We start from the raw sequence: 17,368 nt of genomic DNA on the forward strand, positions 1-17,368 counted from the left end.
CTAGGGGATGTTCATAAATTCAATTCTGAGTTTGGAGGAGGATATCCTCCCCTGTCATGAAAATATCATGATTAGGATTTCTATGGGGGTTCCCTTCATATAGATGAGGGTGGGGAGTTTGTTGTTGTGTGTTAACTAATCCCTAATGGGGGAAGGGTTCATGCATCACTACAGCTTATTGGCCTCCTTTCCCCCTACTATCTTGTATCCTTTTCAAATCAAGAAGTTGAGGACAGTGTTGTGTATAATGATCATATTCCCAACACATAGCACATGAATTATTAGTCCGTAGACTTGTGTTCTTTCCTTGTTTCTGTGGGTTATGGTTGATCATTCCCTGGTTTTGATTTTGGGTGGGGTTTCCCCTTCCCAGTGCCCATGGCGGTTGCTGCCCCCCTGCTCAGGTTCTCCCTCTAGCTTCCTTTTTTGTTTTTTCTTAATAACATTCAAAGGATTAGCTAAATTGAGTTGTTCCTCTTATTGATATTGTGAAGTGAGAGAAGGTTGCACTAGATTCACCGTTGCATTATTTTGCATTGGTGGGTGATTTTTTTTTTGTGATGGGAAAGGTGAATATTAGTTCCTTTGTCCTTGGTTAATGTATGGATTCTGGGAAGAGGACATCATGTATGTATTCCTAGAAGAGTATTGGTTTCCCTATGGGGTAGGATATGAGCCTCCTTGAGGGGGTGATATTGGTAAGCCATGTTTACTGTATTTTTCATAGGCGTAAGTTGACCATGATAATACCCTATATGTTGCAATGGTTGCACGTTTTACATAACATCAAATTATTGGCCATCGAACGAATATTCAGGGTATTTCCAGTTATTGTTGTGTTGATTTTGGAATATGGTCCCAATTAATCTATAAACAACATTGGATGAGCCTAGGATCTCTTTATAAGTTTACAAGCATGCTTATTGGAGAACATGATAAATGTACACGAACTGGTTATAGATAAGCTTCAACTATAGGGCTTTACTAATAGCTTCTTCCTTGGTCTTTGGGGATTAATTTTCCATGTCCTTAGATATTTCAAATGTGAGGGACCTCAAGAATAAGTCCAAGAGGAATTTAACTTCAAACTCGTTTTTGAACAGGCTACAACATTTTCACCATTCATGGATATGGTCCAAGATATGAGTAGCGAGTGTTTGTTTGAAGTATGTGAGGAGTTCCAAATCCGAATCATGGCAGACTTGGAGGTGGAAGAAGGTAAGGAAAGATGTAGCTAATGAACTAAAGTCTTCATGTGACGCAGAAGGCTGGTCGACATACCATTTCTTTGCAGGTCCTGTTAGGGTGTATTGAAATATTCGTAATCTAATAGTATCTTCGGTGACACTATTAGACAAACACCATAGGTGAAAATTCATGACATTTTTCCATGGGTCTTTGCCATGCTTTCCTTCAAATTCTGGAATATCCAAAGGGAGCCTTGTGGGCATAGCCGACCAATTTTAGCTGTCAGCGATTGGGTCATTGGTTAGATTGCCTAAATATGGTAGATTTATTGAAGCTAAGAACACGATTTGTGCATTACCTGCCATCAAAAATTGATTATGGACATCTATATGCAAATTGGTCCTCTGTGGTGAAGCCTTCGGAGAACTACCTCAATGGGTGTCTCGGAGACTGTCTGGAGGAGTTGAGTGTGTGCTCCCAAAGTGGATCGCACGTGGGGATCCTTTTGGAGTGGTGAAGGGTGTACTTTTCCTAGGAGGAGTTCTGAAAAAAGATGCACCAATAAAGGAACATCCAATAATTGTGGTTGTGTGATGTGCTCTACACCTGAATGGTGGTAGTGCTGGCACAACTCTCAATAATGGGGGGAGGTTTAAAAAACTTCTAGATCAACGGGGAGATGTGGGGTACCCTATGGTCTCGATTAGAGTTTGTGTTACTTTGTGTATGGTGACGGAAGGAGATAAGTATCAATGAAATATGATCACATACATAAAACAAAGAGAAAATATAAATGGTTTATTTTCCTTTACTAATTAAACTATGTGATCAAGCAAATAGGAAAAAGTGTTTTGTTTGTTTCGTATGATAAAAAATCATATCTAGTCTTAATTGTCCTGTCCACTCTCAATGAAATTGGGCCTTGCGAATATATCTTATTATGGTTCCTAGGGAAACGCCTAAAATAATTGGCAACACCTTCTAGTAGTCGAATAATTATCCAAGGTAATGATAATGAGGCTCAAGTGCTATCTGAACCCCACCTATAGGGAAAGGATGCCCTAGAGTTTGGTCACTAAACTACCTTCGTCCCACGTGAATATTCGAGTCTTTATCTTCCTGGTAGTTGCTTAACAATATCAAGCACTAGATGGGTCATGTAGGCCCAAAGAGTACTGCATGCACTGGACCTAAGCCGAACAGCCTCTGAATCGAGTCTCTTCCATGCTAAGCTATTCTTTTCTATAGGATGATTGAAGGATTTTAAGCTCCCTAAAAAGTCAACAACTCTATTTCAAAGGTGTAACATGACCATGGAGGCTTATGGGGTGCCTACTCCCAATGGTCCTAACGTAAGCTATAGATTTTTTGGTGGCCCTTGTTGGGAAACTTAGTTGGTTCAACTTATGGTTGTTTTTAAGGAGTCTTAATTCACTAATGGAGTGATTTTGTAAGCCAAAATAGACTAAGTACATGAACCTCTAAAAATTGGATGCTTTTTTAGTACAAAGTGTTACACAAAAATATCGTCACCATGATTATTTGCAGTTAGTATGGGTCTATCATCACTTGTACTATCCTCCTAAGCAAGTCTCAGACCTCAGCTCTTCAAGTTAAGCTTTGAAAATGAGAGAAAGACATTAAAAATCAATGTAACTCTAGTTCCGCACATTCTCTCACGGTCACCTGCGGTCCTGCACCTTCTGTGTACAAAAACTGCGGACCTGCCCGCTCTGTCCCTAACGGTGTAGGTGCGGACCCCTATGAAAGTCAAAAGGCGCAAGTTTTATCTTAAAAAACTCACTTTGGGTTAATTCTAGAGGTTTCTAGAAGGAATTTTGACGTGGATTGTTCGCTCTGAGGTGGTTCATGCATCCCAAAAGAGAAAGAGCTAATCCCTTGATGAGAGGAGCTATCCCTTTGAAGGAGGGCTTTATCCCTTTAAAGGAGGACCTAGTAACCTCCTTCCATTGCACTATAAATACAGGCATTGGGCTGGTTGCTGGGGAGGTTAGAAGCTGAACATTTTGGAGGGTAAATGCTGGTGAAATCAAGACTTCCTAGTTGAGCTTAAGGGGAGAGATCACATACCTCTTTGGCTTCATTGGGGAGTGAGTGAAACTTGTCAAAGTAGAGGAGACTTCTTGCTGGACCTTGGGAGGAGCTTGTACAGCGTCAAGGCAAAGGTTGTAAAGTTCTTCTTCTTTTGAATTAATACAATCAAACTCATTTTTCTCAACAAGTATCTCATGTTATTTGTTTCATGGACTCCTTGACTTTCATGTTAAATATGTTTTATGCAATTGGCTTTTCAAGTGCTATTTAATTTGTTTGCCTTCTTTGTGTTTGTAGATTCGCGACAAAGGAGTTCATTTGGATGAAAGGAGCGAGGGCATCCACAAGCTTGCGTTGGACCTAAGGTAGGCCCTAAAAACACTCGTTTTCCATTGTTAATCAAAGCATATTTAGAGAAAGATAGTGTCTGGTTGTTTTGCTTGTCATTAGGTCTTCTTTATATTCTAGGAAGGTCTATCTTGTCCGCAAGATCGACTTATTCCGTGTGACAAAATGGCGACTCCACTGGGGACTTGATTGTTTTCCTTGTTTTTACTTTTACCTGAGAAACTGTGTCTTTGTTTCTATTTTTGGCTTGTTGTGTGTAAAATTGGGTAGAGTTTGTAGATCCAGGGTTATTTTTTGTTTTTCATAGCTTTGGGAGAGGACCGCACCCTATCCGTTTGACATAGTGCGTACCTACCCGCAGCTTGGCTTTTAGCACAGAGCGGGACTGCACCTGGTCAACTGTGGGCCTGCGGACCTTGTCAAAATTTTGAAAAACCCTAGGATTTCCTCTGTTAGTCAGCTTAGTGTTTGTTTAGAAATTGTTATCCACTGCCCAGACCTGCATATAACTTGTCAGAGGCTTTCCTTAGATTGATTTCGTTAGTGTTAGGGTTTTAAGTGAAATTCCTAGGAGTTTTGCTTGTTGGGTTTGTTTTTTCATTTTGGTTGTGTAGTGGCTCTGAGCTTAGAAGCTGTAGGGACTTCAGATCACCTTAGTGTCTACTAGCCTTCTTATGAGTCTGACCATTTATGAAATCTACCCTTGTTGAGGAATCCGCTTTGATTTTTCTCTTTACAAAACTTCGAAAAGCTTGTGTTTGAGAGTTTGGATTTTCATTTTCAAAAAGAAAACAAAATTGGTTGTTCTTGACTTATTTGTGATTCTGCATAAATTTGACCTTAGCTTACATCTAGCTAAGTAAAACATCCTTAAAAAAAGACTTTTAGTAGGCTTTGACTTCAAATAGGTTTTTATAATTTGTAGATCTCAAAGTTAGTCATTTTCATAGTTTTGAGTGTTTTATTAAAAAATATAAAAATCTCTTTTGGAAAAAAGTTTGTTTTGTAGTGAATGAGTGCTTTGAAATGAAAAGGGAAATTTTTGTGAAATAACTAGTTGTCTCATTTTGAGTGCATTGGAAAAGGACAACTCTTCTTTTAATTTGTTGAATTGAGAAAGATTTGTGTTTACAAAGTATTTGCATTCTCAAACTCTTTCTTAGTTTAGAAGTTCATCGAAGAGAAAAAGATTGTTTAAATCATCTTAGGTGCATTTTTAGTGATTTTGAGTCAAGTCTTCATGCCACGAGTTTCATCTCCACACCTTTTGAATTAAACAAAAACCACTAAAATTAACGCTTAAAGTAAAATTCACCTAGTAACATTTTTATTTCTAGGGCTCTGATACACCAACTTAGTTTAGGCTAGTGTCTTGGAGTAGGAGAGTAATTAACTCTCCAAGACAGTAAAAACAAACAAGTAGCTGTATCTTGTGGTAGGGAAGAAATCCAATTGTTGCATTTATGCTCTGGGAAAGCTCCTCTTAAAGGAGAAGCACGAGATCGTGTCCGAACCAGTGTGGGAATCAATCCTTCCTCATTGGGAACGATGCCAGATATTCACGTATTAAAAAGGGTAAACCTCGGATGAACCATTGTCGAGGAGCCTGGGGTCACCTGTTGGTAAACCTTGGATTATGTCAAGGAGCCTTCAAGGGGATTGAGCTTGTTACTCTGCCCTTGCGTGCGTATGGGATCGTAGACTGTTCCCCCAGGTATATTTGTCTCAGTTGGTAACCTTAGTGGCCATGTTCTTTAGGACTCTTCCTGAGGTGACAGTGGTGGGAAGATCCCACTGTACTTGGAGCAGACGTCGGCTAGACTCACTTGGATTTTCTGGGGGGTTCACTTCACTCGAGACGGTTAAGTGGAGGAACTTGTGCCAGTCTATTCATTAAGCAAGTTGTCGGGGTAACTGTTCCAACCGCCATTTTTGTATCTAACTCTGCGATGTTCGATTTCATCACCAACTAGTGTTTTCAGTACAGAAAGTTATTGTTTGTGTGTGTTTGATCTCCTAGATTCTTTAGGTGTGTGATTCAAATTTTTTTGGTTCTTTAGAGACTTTACGTGCTTTTCATTGAGATTTTACTTTGTTTGCATGTGAAGTAGTTAAAATTTTTCAACTGTGGCTGAATTACCAAGGCAGTCCCGTAGACTTCGGGGCCAGTCTCCTGAGTTTGTAAACGTGGCTGAGTTACTGAGGAAGTCCCGTATACTTCGGGGCCAACCTCCTGAGGAAGTACCGAGCCAGCTTGAAGGCTTGAAAGTCCTCGTAACTTCTAGAGACAGTAGAGTTGGGTCACCTGAAGAAGGAGAATCTTCTTTGATAGTACATCCTAATTTTCAACCGTTGGTAGCAGATTATAATCCACAGTTAGTGTCTATTTCTGAAATTGCTGGTAGCTTTTCATCTACTAGTGATATAGGTGAGGAACCTAAAATATCCGAGCCTGAAAGTGAATTTGCTGCTACTCCGACATCGGGGTTTGTTTCTCCAACTTCTAGTGGTCTTGGTTCACCTAGGGTAGAAAGAGTAATCACCCAAGATCTTCCTTCTGGACTTATTGCTATTGAATAACATGCTCTGGAAGAAGAAGTAGGCATCCCTATCCCTGAAAATCAACATGTTATTGAACTAAGGGAGCGTGAATCAATTTTTTACAGTCCACCTAGGAGCAGTTCTTGGTATCTTTCTTTGACTAATTTCTTAGAAAACTCAGGGTTAAGTTTTTCACCACCTCGTGCTCCTTATCACCCAACACCTAGAGCTTTTTATACTCCCATAAATATGTCAGGACAGTCATCCATGTTCACTCAATCACCTAAATCTTTTTTGTACAGTGGTCCTTTTGTTCCCTCTGGGTATCAATCACTTTCTGGTACTTTTTCGGGAGCATCTCCTCAATCCATTGAGCAAGGGCTATTAACTGGAAACAATGGTACTAAGCCATTGAGCGTAGAAGACATTCTCATGATGTCAGGTTCTATTCCCAATCCTCAACCTCAAGGTGGCCAATTAACGCCTGGGGGGCAACTTCAAGGTACACAATTTGCATCTAGGGGGCAACCTCAAGGACAGTACATACCTATGGGACAATACGTTCCTCAAGGTCAACCCCAGACTCAATATGTACCCCAAGGTCAACCCCAATATCAATTTATACCTCAAGGTCAAAGCCAGTATCAGTATGTGCCTCAAGGGTATCAACCCCAAGGTCAATACTCGAACCCAGGTTTCCAACCACCCTCCGGTCAAACGTATGTTCAAGGAACAGGAAATATACCTTTTAGTTATCAATCCTACCCTCAACCTGGTTATGGTCCTCAGTATTCTCAACCAGTTATGGGTCAGTACCCCAGAATGAATATAGTGTGGGATCCATCGCAAGCTCAACAAGTATTGCAGCCAAGTGTACAGTTGTCATCTCAAATTGGACAACCCCTAGTTTCTGGTTCACCCCAGCAACCAGTCCAGTCTAACATTCAAACTTTTGTACCTTGAGTAGTTTCTCAGCCTGGGCCTAGTACACCTCGTACTCCGCCTCAAACGACTGCTACAACTGCCGCAACATCTGTTCAATCTACCCCACCTACTTCTGGAGTATCGACAGCTCCGGTTTCTACTATTCCTGTATCTACACCTCAGACATCTTTACCACCGTCTGGATCTACAATTCAAACTTCGGTTCAAATGCCTGTAGGACAACCTGGTTTAAGTACGGTTGTCACAAGTCAACCACAATTTACTTATCAACCGTACCAGGGATAGTATCAATTCGGTCCTGCTGTGCAGCAACCATCCTATCAGTATCAACCGTACCCTAGGTACACTTATCAACAACCTCAACAACCCCAGTACGTCCTGGTTAATCCTAGTTTTCCGGGAGGATACAATATCCCGAATGCGATTCCTATTCCTAGTTATCCTGGATATCCTCCTCCTGGGGATGGTCTCATGACCTAGAGTTTTAGGGATCCTAATCGGCAGTTACCGTTTATCGCAACTTTGGACTTACCTGACTTGTCGCACCTAACGAACGATCCCATTAATTATCTTCCGTTTTGGCCGCCAATGCCGAATAAGTTGCCTAGTGACATTCCCAAGTTCGAAGGTAAATCAGGAGAGGTCCCATCGAACCATGTGATGACTTACCACCTCTGGTGTGCGTGTAACTCCATCACAGATGATTCAATCCGTCTTAGGCTTTTCCAGCGCACTCTAATTGGTCTCGCGGCCAAGTGGTACATTGAGTTACCGCGAGGCACTTTTTATAATTTTAGTCAGTTAGCTACCTCGTTTTTAACTCATTTTCAGTTTCCAGTCCGATATGAAAATGGCACGGAATTGTTAACTTCGCTAAAAAAATCGACATCTAGTTACATTTCAGATCATATTCATGAGTGGAGACGTCGACGACGTTTAGTGAAGGTATTTATTCCGAATCAGATCTTGGCTGAATGGTTTGTAAAATCTTTGTTGCCAAAGATCACTGAAGATGTTGCTAAAGCCGGAGTTGTTACTGAGGAGCAAGTGATTGCTCAAGCACAGTACCTTGACTTGGTCTATACTCAGTCAGGTACATTACACGAAAAAATCCCCGATCTTCCCAGGCAAAATCAAAGCACTGCAGCTCCTTCGGGATCTCATGCCGCCGATGGTATGATTGGCACGGTTAACACTAAAAGTAAGAAGAAGTCTTCCAAGAATTCTTCCCCTATCATAACCTTGCATGATTCCCCAACAAGAGACTCTTCTGCAGAGATTTCCACCGATATTCACGTTGTAGAGTCATCCACAGCCAAATCAAAATCCGGTGGGAAGAAGAAAGGAAAGAAGAAGAATAAAACGGACAAAAGTTCAAAGGAGAAACCTGAAAAGGTGGAATCCAATGATGAAAAGCGCAAACCTCGTTATCCTTGTCTCGTTTGTGATGATGAACATTTTACAAGAGACTGCCCTCATCGTGCAGAGGTTGCGAAGATTGTCAAGGGTTCCCAAACTCCTGCTGTTTTGAAGGATCCTTTTCCGGGTCAAGACAGTAAGATGATAGGTTCATCCTTGAATGCCAATGAAGAACCCATACTGATAATGTCCCATGTTAGGATTGCGACTCGATCGCAAGATTATGGTAGTAAAAGTCATGTTGATGGTAAAGAAGCAGAATCTTCTCATTCTAATCCATCAACCTCAGCTCCCGGTTCCGATCCACTACAGATCGAGAAACCTAATCCAGACTTGGTAATCAAACCGCCCGCCAAGGGTATACTTCTAAAGTCAGCTTTCAATCCACATGCGAGAGCGGCTCAGAATTATAACATTGTTGAGGATTTAGTTGTTTCACCCTCAACAATGTCGGCTTTGGAAGTGCTGCAATCATGTCCAGCACAACGTAAATTACTTTTGTCGACTATAGGAGCTGTTGTTGTTTAGGACTCGAACCTAATGATTTTCGATCTAGAAAATAGTACACCGTGTTTGCCTCATCAAATGGCTTTCCAGATACCAGTGATAGTCAAAAACAGGCCTATTCATTAGACTGTAATTGATGAGGGAGCCTCAACGTGTATTATGTCGATACAGTGTTGGAGATCGCTTGGTTCTCCTTCGCTAAATCAATCCCCGACGATTCTAAAGGCCTTTGATGGTCGTGGGTTTCATCCTTTTGGCATTCTACAGGATTTGCCTATAGGGGTTGAAGGAAAAACCGTTAGTCTAGATGTGGAGGTGGTTGATGCCCCTCTAGATTACAACCTTCTTTTGGGTTGAAGTTGGTCTTACGCTATGACAACGGTCGTTTCATCAGTCTTTTGAGTAATGAAGTTTCCACACAATGGAAAGATCGTAACAATAGACCAGCTGGCTTACTTTTCATCCAACCCAGCCTCTTTGGAGAGTATTGAGCATGTTGGTAAAACAACTATCCCATATAAGGATGTTGGAGTAGGACTAGTTAAAGATGTCGATTTACTGGGAACTTTTCCTTTTCCTCCAATCAACGAATCATCTTCATTTGAAACCATTCATATGATTACATCAGACACCATTATTTACGATGATCCTTGGATTGTCCCTTCTGAATCTGAGATAGACTCATTTGGTAATGCCATGCCTTTGAGTCCATATGAAATTGCCTATGAAGTCGTGCAGTCGTTTGCCGACCCATGTTCAACCGAAAATGTCTTAATGAATGTGGTCCGTGAGGAATCACTTTTCACATCAACCTCAGATTTAACCACGTTTCCTGAACTTGCTCACTCTTATGAGCAAATTCGTGAAATCCTATGTGTAGATGATTTACCATGATAAGATCTACATCACAGATCTTCATTTTTACCTGAGGATGATCGTTTTCAGAATGATTTCTCATCAATTTTTACATCTGAATATGTCAAGGAACCTCAGAATCCAATGAAACATCCCGATTCATAGTAAAATTTGGGAAACACCTCTCGAACTATTCCTATTGACATTTCGGTTAAGCCCGGAATTATTGAGAACATTCATATAGGCGCCTCGTGTACAGATGACGAAATTCAGCTATATAAGGCCCTATTTCAAGAATTCCAGGATATGTTTGCCTGGTCCTAGAAGAAATTCCAGGAATTGATCCCGAAATTGTTGTTCATGAGATCAAGACTTACCCGCACGTTAAACCCGTCCGGCAACGTTTGCATCAGATTCACCCACGAAAAGTTGTTGCAATTAAAGCAGAAGTTGAAAAATTGTTGAAAGCAGGTTTCATTTATCCGATCCCGTTAACGGATTAGGTATCGAATATTGTTCCGGTTAACAAAAAGCAGGGAACAATAAGAATATGCATCGACTATAGGGATATTAATCGAGCCTGTCCAAAGGACAATTACCCAACTCTCTATATCGATCAAATCATTGATGATTGTGCCGTCAGTGAAATATTCTCCTTCATGGACGGTTTTTCCGGATATAATAAAATCAATATTCTACCTCCCGATCAACCAAAAACAGCTTTCATTTGTCCATGGGGGACATTTGCTTATTGCAAGTTACCTTTTGGGCTCAAGAATGCCAGAGCAACTTTTCAAAGGGCGATGTCTTATGCGTTTCATGAAATCAAGCACATTTTGCAACCCTATATTGATGATTTGCCTCCTCATTCATTACATCGAGCTGATCACCTCGTCCATTTACGAGCAATCTTTATGAGGTGTAGGCATTATCATATTCGGTTGAACCCACACAAATGTGTCTTCTGTATAGAAACGGGTTGATTGCTGGGGTTTGTAGTTTCGAAAGTCGGCATTCGTGTCGATCCCTCGAAGGTTGAAGCTATCATCAAATTGCCTCCTCCTTCGAGTCTTCGCCAACTCCAAAGTTTGCAGGGGAAAGCAAACTTTTTACGCCGATTCATTCCTAACTATGCCGAGGTCACAAAGGGTTTTACCCGGTTGTTGAAGCAAAATACTCCATTCTATTGGGATGAGATAGCTCAGAAATCTTTTGATGCACTCAAGCACGCGTTGACCCATGCACCATTGTTGCATCCTCCCAACTACAACCAGGATTACTTCTTCTATCTCGCTGCCTCTCATTCCACCATTGGAATGGTCTTAGTTCAGGAAGATGAATTCGGAACTGAACATGTGATATATTACCTTAGTCGAAATTTAAATCCAACTAAGCTAAAATACTCACATGTGGAGAAATTGGCATTGGCAGCTGTTAAAGTTGTCCAACGTTTTCATCACTACATTCTACTACGTAAAACTACGGTAATTTCGGATTGCAACCCTATGATCTACATTTTGACCAAGCAATTGCTAGGGGGCAAGTACTCTAAATGGATCGTTATCCTGCAGGAGTTCGACATGGAATTTGAGAAATCTAAGTCTAAGAAATCTTTAGTTTTTGCGGAGTTAATGTGTGACTTCCCGCGTGCTGACACGGAAACTGTGGCAGAGGAGCCCATTGTGGACGAATCCTTGTTTCTAATCAGCACTTTAGATCCGTGGTATGGGGATATCATCGTTTATCTCCAGACCCAATCCTTTCGGCCAGAAATTTCAAGGTCAGAACGTCAAAAAATTTGATTCCAGTCCCAACAATTCAGGATTATTGGAGATACTCTTTATCGCCGTGGGGCGAATTCCGTTTTTCGACGTTGCTTAACTCACGAGGAAGCTGAAATGGTTCTAAATGACTGTCACTCTGGAGCGTGTGGTGGTCATATGTCTGGGTTTGCCACAGCCCAAAAGATATTGCGCGTTGGCTACTTCTGGTCGTCTTTATTCAAAGATTGTATTACGACGGTCCGAAAATGCCACAACTGCCAAATTTTTTATCGTAAGATGCGTGCTCCACCTGCTCCTCTCCACCCTATAATTGTCGTTGGTCCTTTTGCCAAATGGGGTATCGATTTTATTACATGTAACCATCACTCGGCCGGGGGGCATGCGTATATCATCCTTGCAGTAGATTATTTTAATAAGTGGGCCGAGGCGATGCCTACATTTGAGGCAGACGGCAAGATAGCTGCAATTTTCATTTTAAATCATATAATTGCTAGGTTTGGTGTCCCGCAAGCAATAATTACTGATCATGGGCGTCATTTTCGAAACGTTATGATGACCGAACTTATAGGCCAGCTTGGTTTACGTCACAATAGTTCAACCCCTTATTATCCACAAGCGAATGGTCTAGTTGAATCCATCAACAAATTTTTAGTTATCATGATCCGACAAATCATTGGGATTCATCGGTTGAATTGGCACAACATGCTATTTTCAGCGCTTTGGGCATACCGAACTTCAGTAAAAACATCAACAGGGTTCACTCCTTTCCAACTAGTCTATGGTTTGGAAGCTGTGTTACCCATTGAATGCGAACGGGGACTCTTTGGGTAAACCTAGAAATGGCCTTTACTTGAAGAGGTATTATGCTTAAAAGAATGGGTATGGAGATTTTTAGTTAGATTAGTTTTTCTTTCCAGCTGGTGTGTTTTAGTTTAAACAGTGTGCTTAGCTTAGAGAGTGTTTTTCGTCATTATTCCTGCTTATCTTGGTTTTACTCTTGATATTGCAGATGTTGATGCCTCTCCAAACATACATTGGTTTCGCTAATGGTGCTTGTCGTAATACACGAAACATCTCTTCCACAACTTGGGTTATCTATTCGCCCTCTGACGAGTTAGTATCTATGCATGGGGTAAGCCTCGGTCAAACAACGAACAACATTGCCGAGTATAGTGCAGTGATTGAGTTATTATCTGAATCTATTTCATTTGGGATTCGGAGTTTGATAGTGAGGTTAGATTCTGAACTCGTTGTATTACAACTTAATAGAGTATATGCCATTAGAAATCCAGTGTTATTGAGATTATTTTTGAGAGTGCGTCTCTTGGAACGTGAATTTGATTATATTGAATATCAGCATATTCCAAGATCTTTAAATACATTAGCAAATGCAATTGCTTCTCGAATGTTAAATAGACATTTGCAACAATCAGACATGTAAATTTAAAACCATTTGATAACATGATTTACAAGATAAGCCGGTAATACTGATATATATATATATAGGAGTGTGTCAAAAAATACATCGTCCTTGATCATAGGTTGAAAAACACCTTATGATCGGCAAAAATGATAAGTACAAAAAACAAAATGTCACATGTGCCCACAATAGGCGATCATCCTACCACTGGTGATGATCTCTATAAGAAACCACTGCACAGGCCACCCTGCAAAGGAACCTCCTAAAAGGTCCCGGGACCCCAATCACATAGCGCTGAAGACGACGAGGAATTTCATCTATAGTGGTCTCAGGAATATCTCCTGTCAAGCGCTCGAGATGACCCTCCAACGCGACCAAAACCTCTGCTAATTCGTCCTGTGGGGCTGGCGCGGGTGCAACTGGTTGCTTCCTCTCGTAAGGCCGGAGAGCGGCTGGTCACTGTGGACCCACATCTGCATTTGAAATTTTTTACTCAGTTTTGAGACGATGGAAAAATAACAAAAAAAAAATTAAAATAGGAAAAATGTTGAAAAGGATTTTACCTGACTCATCCCACTGCTCTCCTGGTGGAAGAACCATGTCTAGGTCACCACGAAAATCTATCCTAGCGTAAGGGAAGTCCTGAATAGAAAAGACCTGGTTTTCCAGCCATTGGAAATACTCAGGTTTGAATTGAGAAACCTCTGTCCTCTCATCCGGGTGATGGGCCATAACTGCGACCCATTGCATCAGTTTGGGCTCTCGAGGAAGCCCAGCTCCAACAGTAAGGTGTTGTGGGATCAGCATAGGAACCCTCTCCAGACCAAAACTCACAACCGAAGCCCCATAACCAAAGGTCTTTAGTCGTCCGTTCTTGGCTCTGGTCAGTTGGCCTTTCACATTGGCCAACACAGCATCGCACCAGTTGAAGATGGTGCCTCGAAAGCAATCAACTGCCATATGCATCTGGGATTCGGTGGCAATATGTAATGCGGCAGCTCCACAAAGTCTGGTGACATTGAACGCAATCAACATGAGCTCAGGACGGGATATGGTCTTTATGTCTATCCCTTTGTCTCTAGCCTGGCTGTTGCAGTACTCTAGTCTGAGGCTATCGACAGACTGGCCACCTGCCCTAGCCCCAAACAGAGTCAAGTCTTCGCCTCTCTTAGGCAAACCAGTCAAGAAATATGTGTCCACTAGCTCGATTTCGAGCTGGTGGCTACCAATAAAGAAACACTGGTCCTGTACGCTCCATCTGTCAACCATCCACTGTAAGAAATCCACCTGAGCCCTCATGCCAGGAATGGCCCAAAATTTATACAAGCCGCACGCCCTCAAAGCATCAAGTGAAGGCTGATGATTCCATGCAGCAGCATCCATGTCCTCATGCTCTCGTTCGCGCCAATATAGCATGATGTACTCTATGCATCAAGTATAAAGACAAATTAAATTGCTAGAAATTATTTTGTGTGGTCCATTTTTGAGAATTTTTGGGTTAAAAACCCTTGCGACGGGGACGGCACCCTCCGGGTTAGACACAATGCGTGGGACCGCACCTTGTCTACATGGAAGGTGCGGACCCTGAGCTTTTTCCCAATGGAGAAAAAGTCGGGGTCCGCAGGCCCGCAACGGTAAACCTGCAGGCCCCCGCGCGTGGGTTTTGTGCCTAAAAACCCTCCCAAAAATGAAATAAATGACTAAAAAAAAATGAAATGGTTAAAAATGAAGAGTGGGATGATGTGGATTACCTGGAGAAGATGGCGTTCGATTCCAACGGTTGGATTTTCCGCAATCTTCACAGGAAGTTTTCTGAGCAAAAGCATTATTTTCTCACCCAAACTCAAATGGTAAAAATGAATTGACAAAGGCCCTTTTTATACATTTTTTGAGTAAATAAATTGCAAATTTGTTTATGTTTCACTTTGAAAAGGTATTTTTGCGACATTTTTATCTATTTCAAATAGGTATGAGTAATGTTTGTGTTTTTGTGCAGGATAACAGATTATTCAGGTGAAATCTATCATTTTCGACGAAAAAATATTTAGAGTCATCTTTAAGCTCTTTTTTGACTCCTGAAATATGAAAAGATTGCCGAGTATTTCTTTTAAACTTGTTAAAACGGAATTAAAAGATGGTCCACTTACACCTCTTTTCTGACCGTAAAAACATGAAAAGATTGCTAGATTTTTTTCGTTTCAAATTCGATATCGGTTATAAAACGACGTGTCGTTGATCACTTTTTTACTTTTTCAGATCAAGGGCACTAATGACGAAAAGTACTCCTTGGTCGTAAAAGATCAAGAGGTTCTCTCAAGTATTATTTTATACTTTTTCGGGCTTGGGAGACACAAATTTACGAAAAAGGTCAACCCTGGAGTCTTCTTAAGTTTTTTCAGACTCTCTAAAATTGAAAAACGTCGAGTTTCTCCTATACTGGACTCGTTAAAATTTCACAGTAAAGGACCTGTTCGATTACAAAGAGGAACGAACCACTCCTTCTTAGGGTTCAAATTTAAACTAAGTTGGACTCATCCAAAGGATGAGCTTATAATCAAGCAAATGTTATCCTCCTCAAGCTTGTCAAAGATAAAGAGGTACTTGCCAGAAATGGTGGGGGAAAAGAGAGAAAAATGAGCCTGCTTTTCATACTTTGTAACCACTCTTGAACACGACACTTTTATTCACCTAGGTTAGGAAATCCTTTGCCTAACAGTTGATCAAACCACATTGAAAATCTTCAGCCGGTTTCTAGGTATTAACTTTGGGTCAATTGTCACCAAACCATCTGTCGTGTCGTTATGTGTTCAAGAGGTCACTGCCAATAATCCATTGATTTGAAAAATATCTGTCATCCATCTTGACCATCCCTGAGTCAGTCCTTGCAACTAAACTTCTTCAACTTGATCTATGATTTCGTGTTGTGGGCTTGCCTACGACAGATCGCTTTCTATCGACATCAACTCATTATCTAGAAAGATGATCTAGGAATCGTCAGTACCTTGAGATCTGCATGCCTCAATGGCAAGTTTCTCGCCTTTGACGACAGTTTACATCATTGACTTTCGATCAAAGGATTCCATGACATGTTCGACATCAACACATTTATTCACATCTCATGGATTGTACTGGGTACTTTGAGAGCCATTGACATCACTGGTGGTTTCTCTCACACTTGTTAACAGTTTACATCATTGACTGGTAATCAAGTGGTTTCTACCATGTTCGACATCAACACGTTTATTCGCATGGATAGAATCGTACTGTTTCGGGAAGTAGAAATGAGGACCCTGGATTTAGTTCCCACAATCCAGTCTGCGAGGAATTTTGTATTCATTATATAATGGGCTATTCATAAATAGATGGTTGCGTCCATACTGTGTCCACATGAGTCTTTACTTGTGATGTTTTACAAGATCATTCCTATATCAGAGCAGTAGTTAGTTTTTCTAGTCAGTTGTGATCTGAGTATGGGAATGCCTACCTCAGCGATGATATGATCGCATATATATATTTTGCAATGAATTTTTTTACAGGTTCCAACCGGGCTCTCCACAAGATGATCCTCAAAATGATAAAGTACTTCACTCTTCCTAAATGATAAGAAATCCTCATCTACTACAGACTTCACACTTTAGGGGGCAATCTGTTACACAAAAATATCGTCACCATGATTATTTGCAGTCAGTATGGGTCTATCATCACTTGTACTATCCTCCTAAGCAAGTCTCAGACCTCAGCTCTTCAGGTTAAGCTTTGAAAATGAGAGAAAGACATTAAAAATCAATGTAACTCTAGTTCCACACTTTCTCTCATGATCACCTGCGGTTCTGCACCTTCTGTGTACAAAAACTGCGGACCTGCCCGCTCTGTCCCTAACGGTGTAGGTGTGGACCCCTGTGAAAGTCAAAAGGCGCAAGTTTTATCTTAAAAAACTCACTTTGGGTTAATTCTAGAGGTTTCTAGAAGGAATTTTGACGTGGATTGTTCGCTCTGAGGTGGTTCATGCATCCCAAAAGAGAAGGAGCTAATCCCTTGATGAGAGGAGCTATCCCTTTGAAGGAGGGCTTTATCCCTTTGAAGGAGGACCTAGTAACCACCCTCCATTGCACTATAAATACAAGCATTGGGCAGGTTCCTGGGGAGGTTAGAAGCTGAACATTTTTTAGGGTAAATGCTAGTGAAATCAAGACTTCCTAGTTGAGCTTAAGAGGAGATATCACATACCTTTTTGGCTTCATTGGGGAGTGAGTGAAACTTGTCAAAGTAGAGGAGACTTCTTGCTGGAGCTTGGGAGGAGCTTGTA

This window comes from Pinus tabuliformis, chromosome 5_2 (genome assembly GCF_031772625.1).
Source record: "Pinus tabuliformis cultivar Carrire ecotype Pingquan chromosome 5_2, CPIR1, whole genome shotgun sequence".
Lineage (NCBI taxonomy): Eukaryota > Viridiplantae > Streptophyta > Pinopsida > Pinales > Pinaceae > Pinus > Pinus tabuliformis.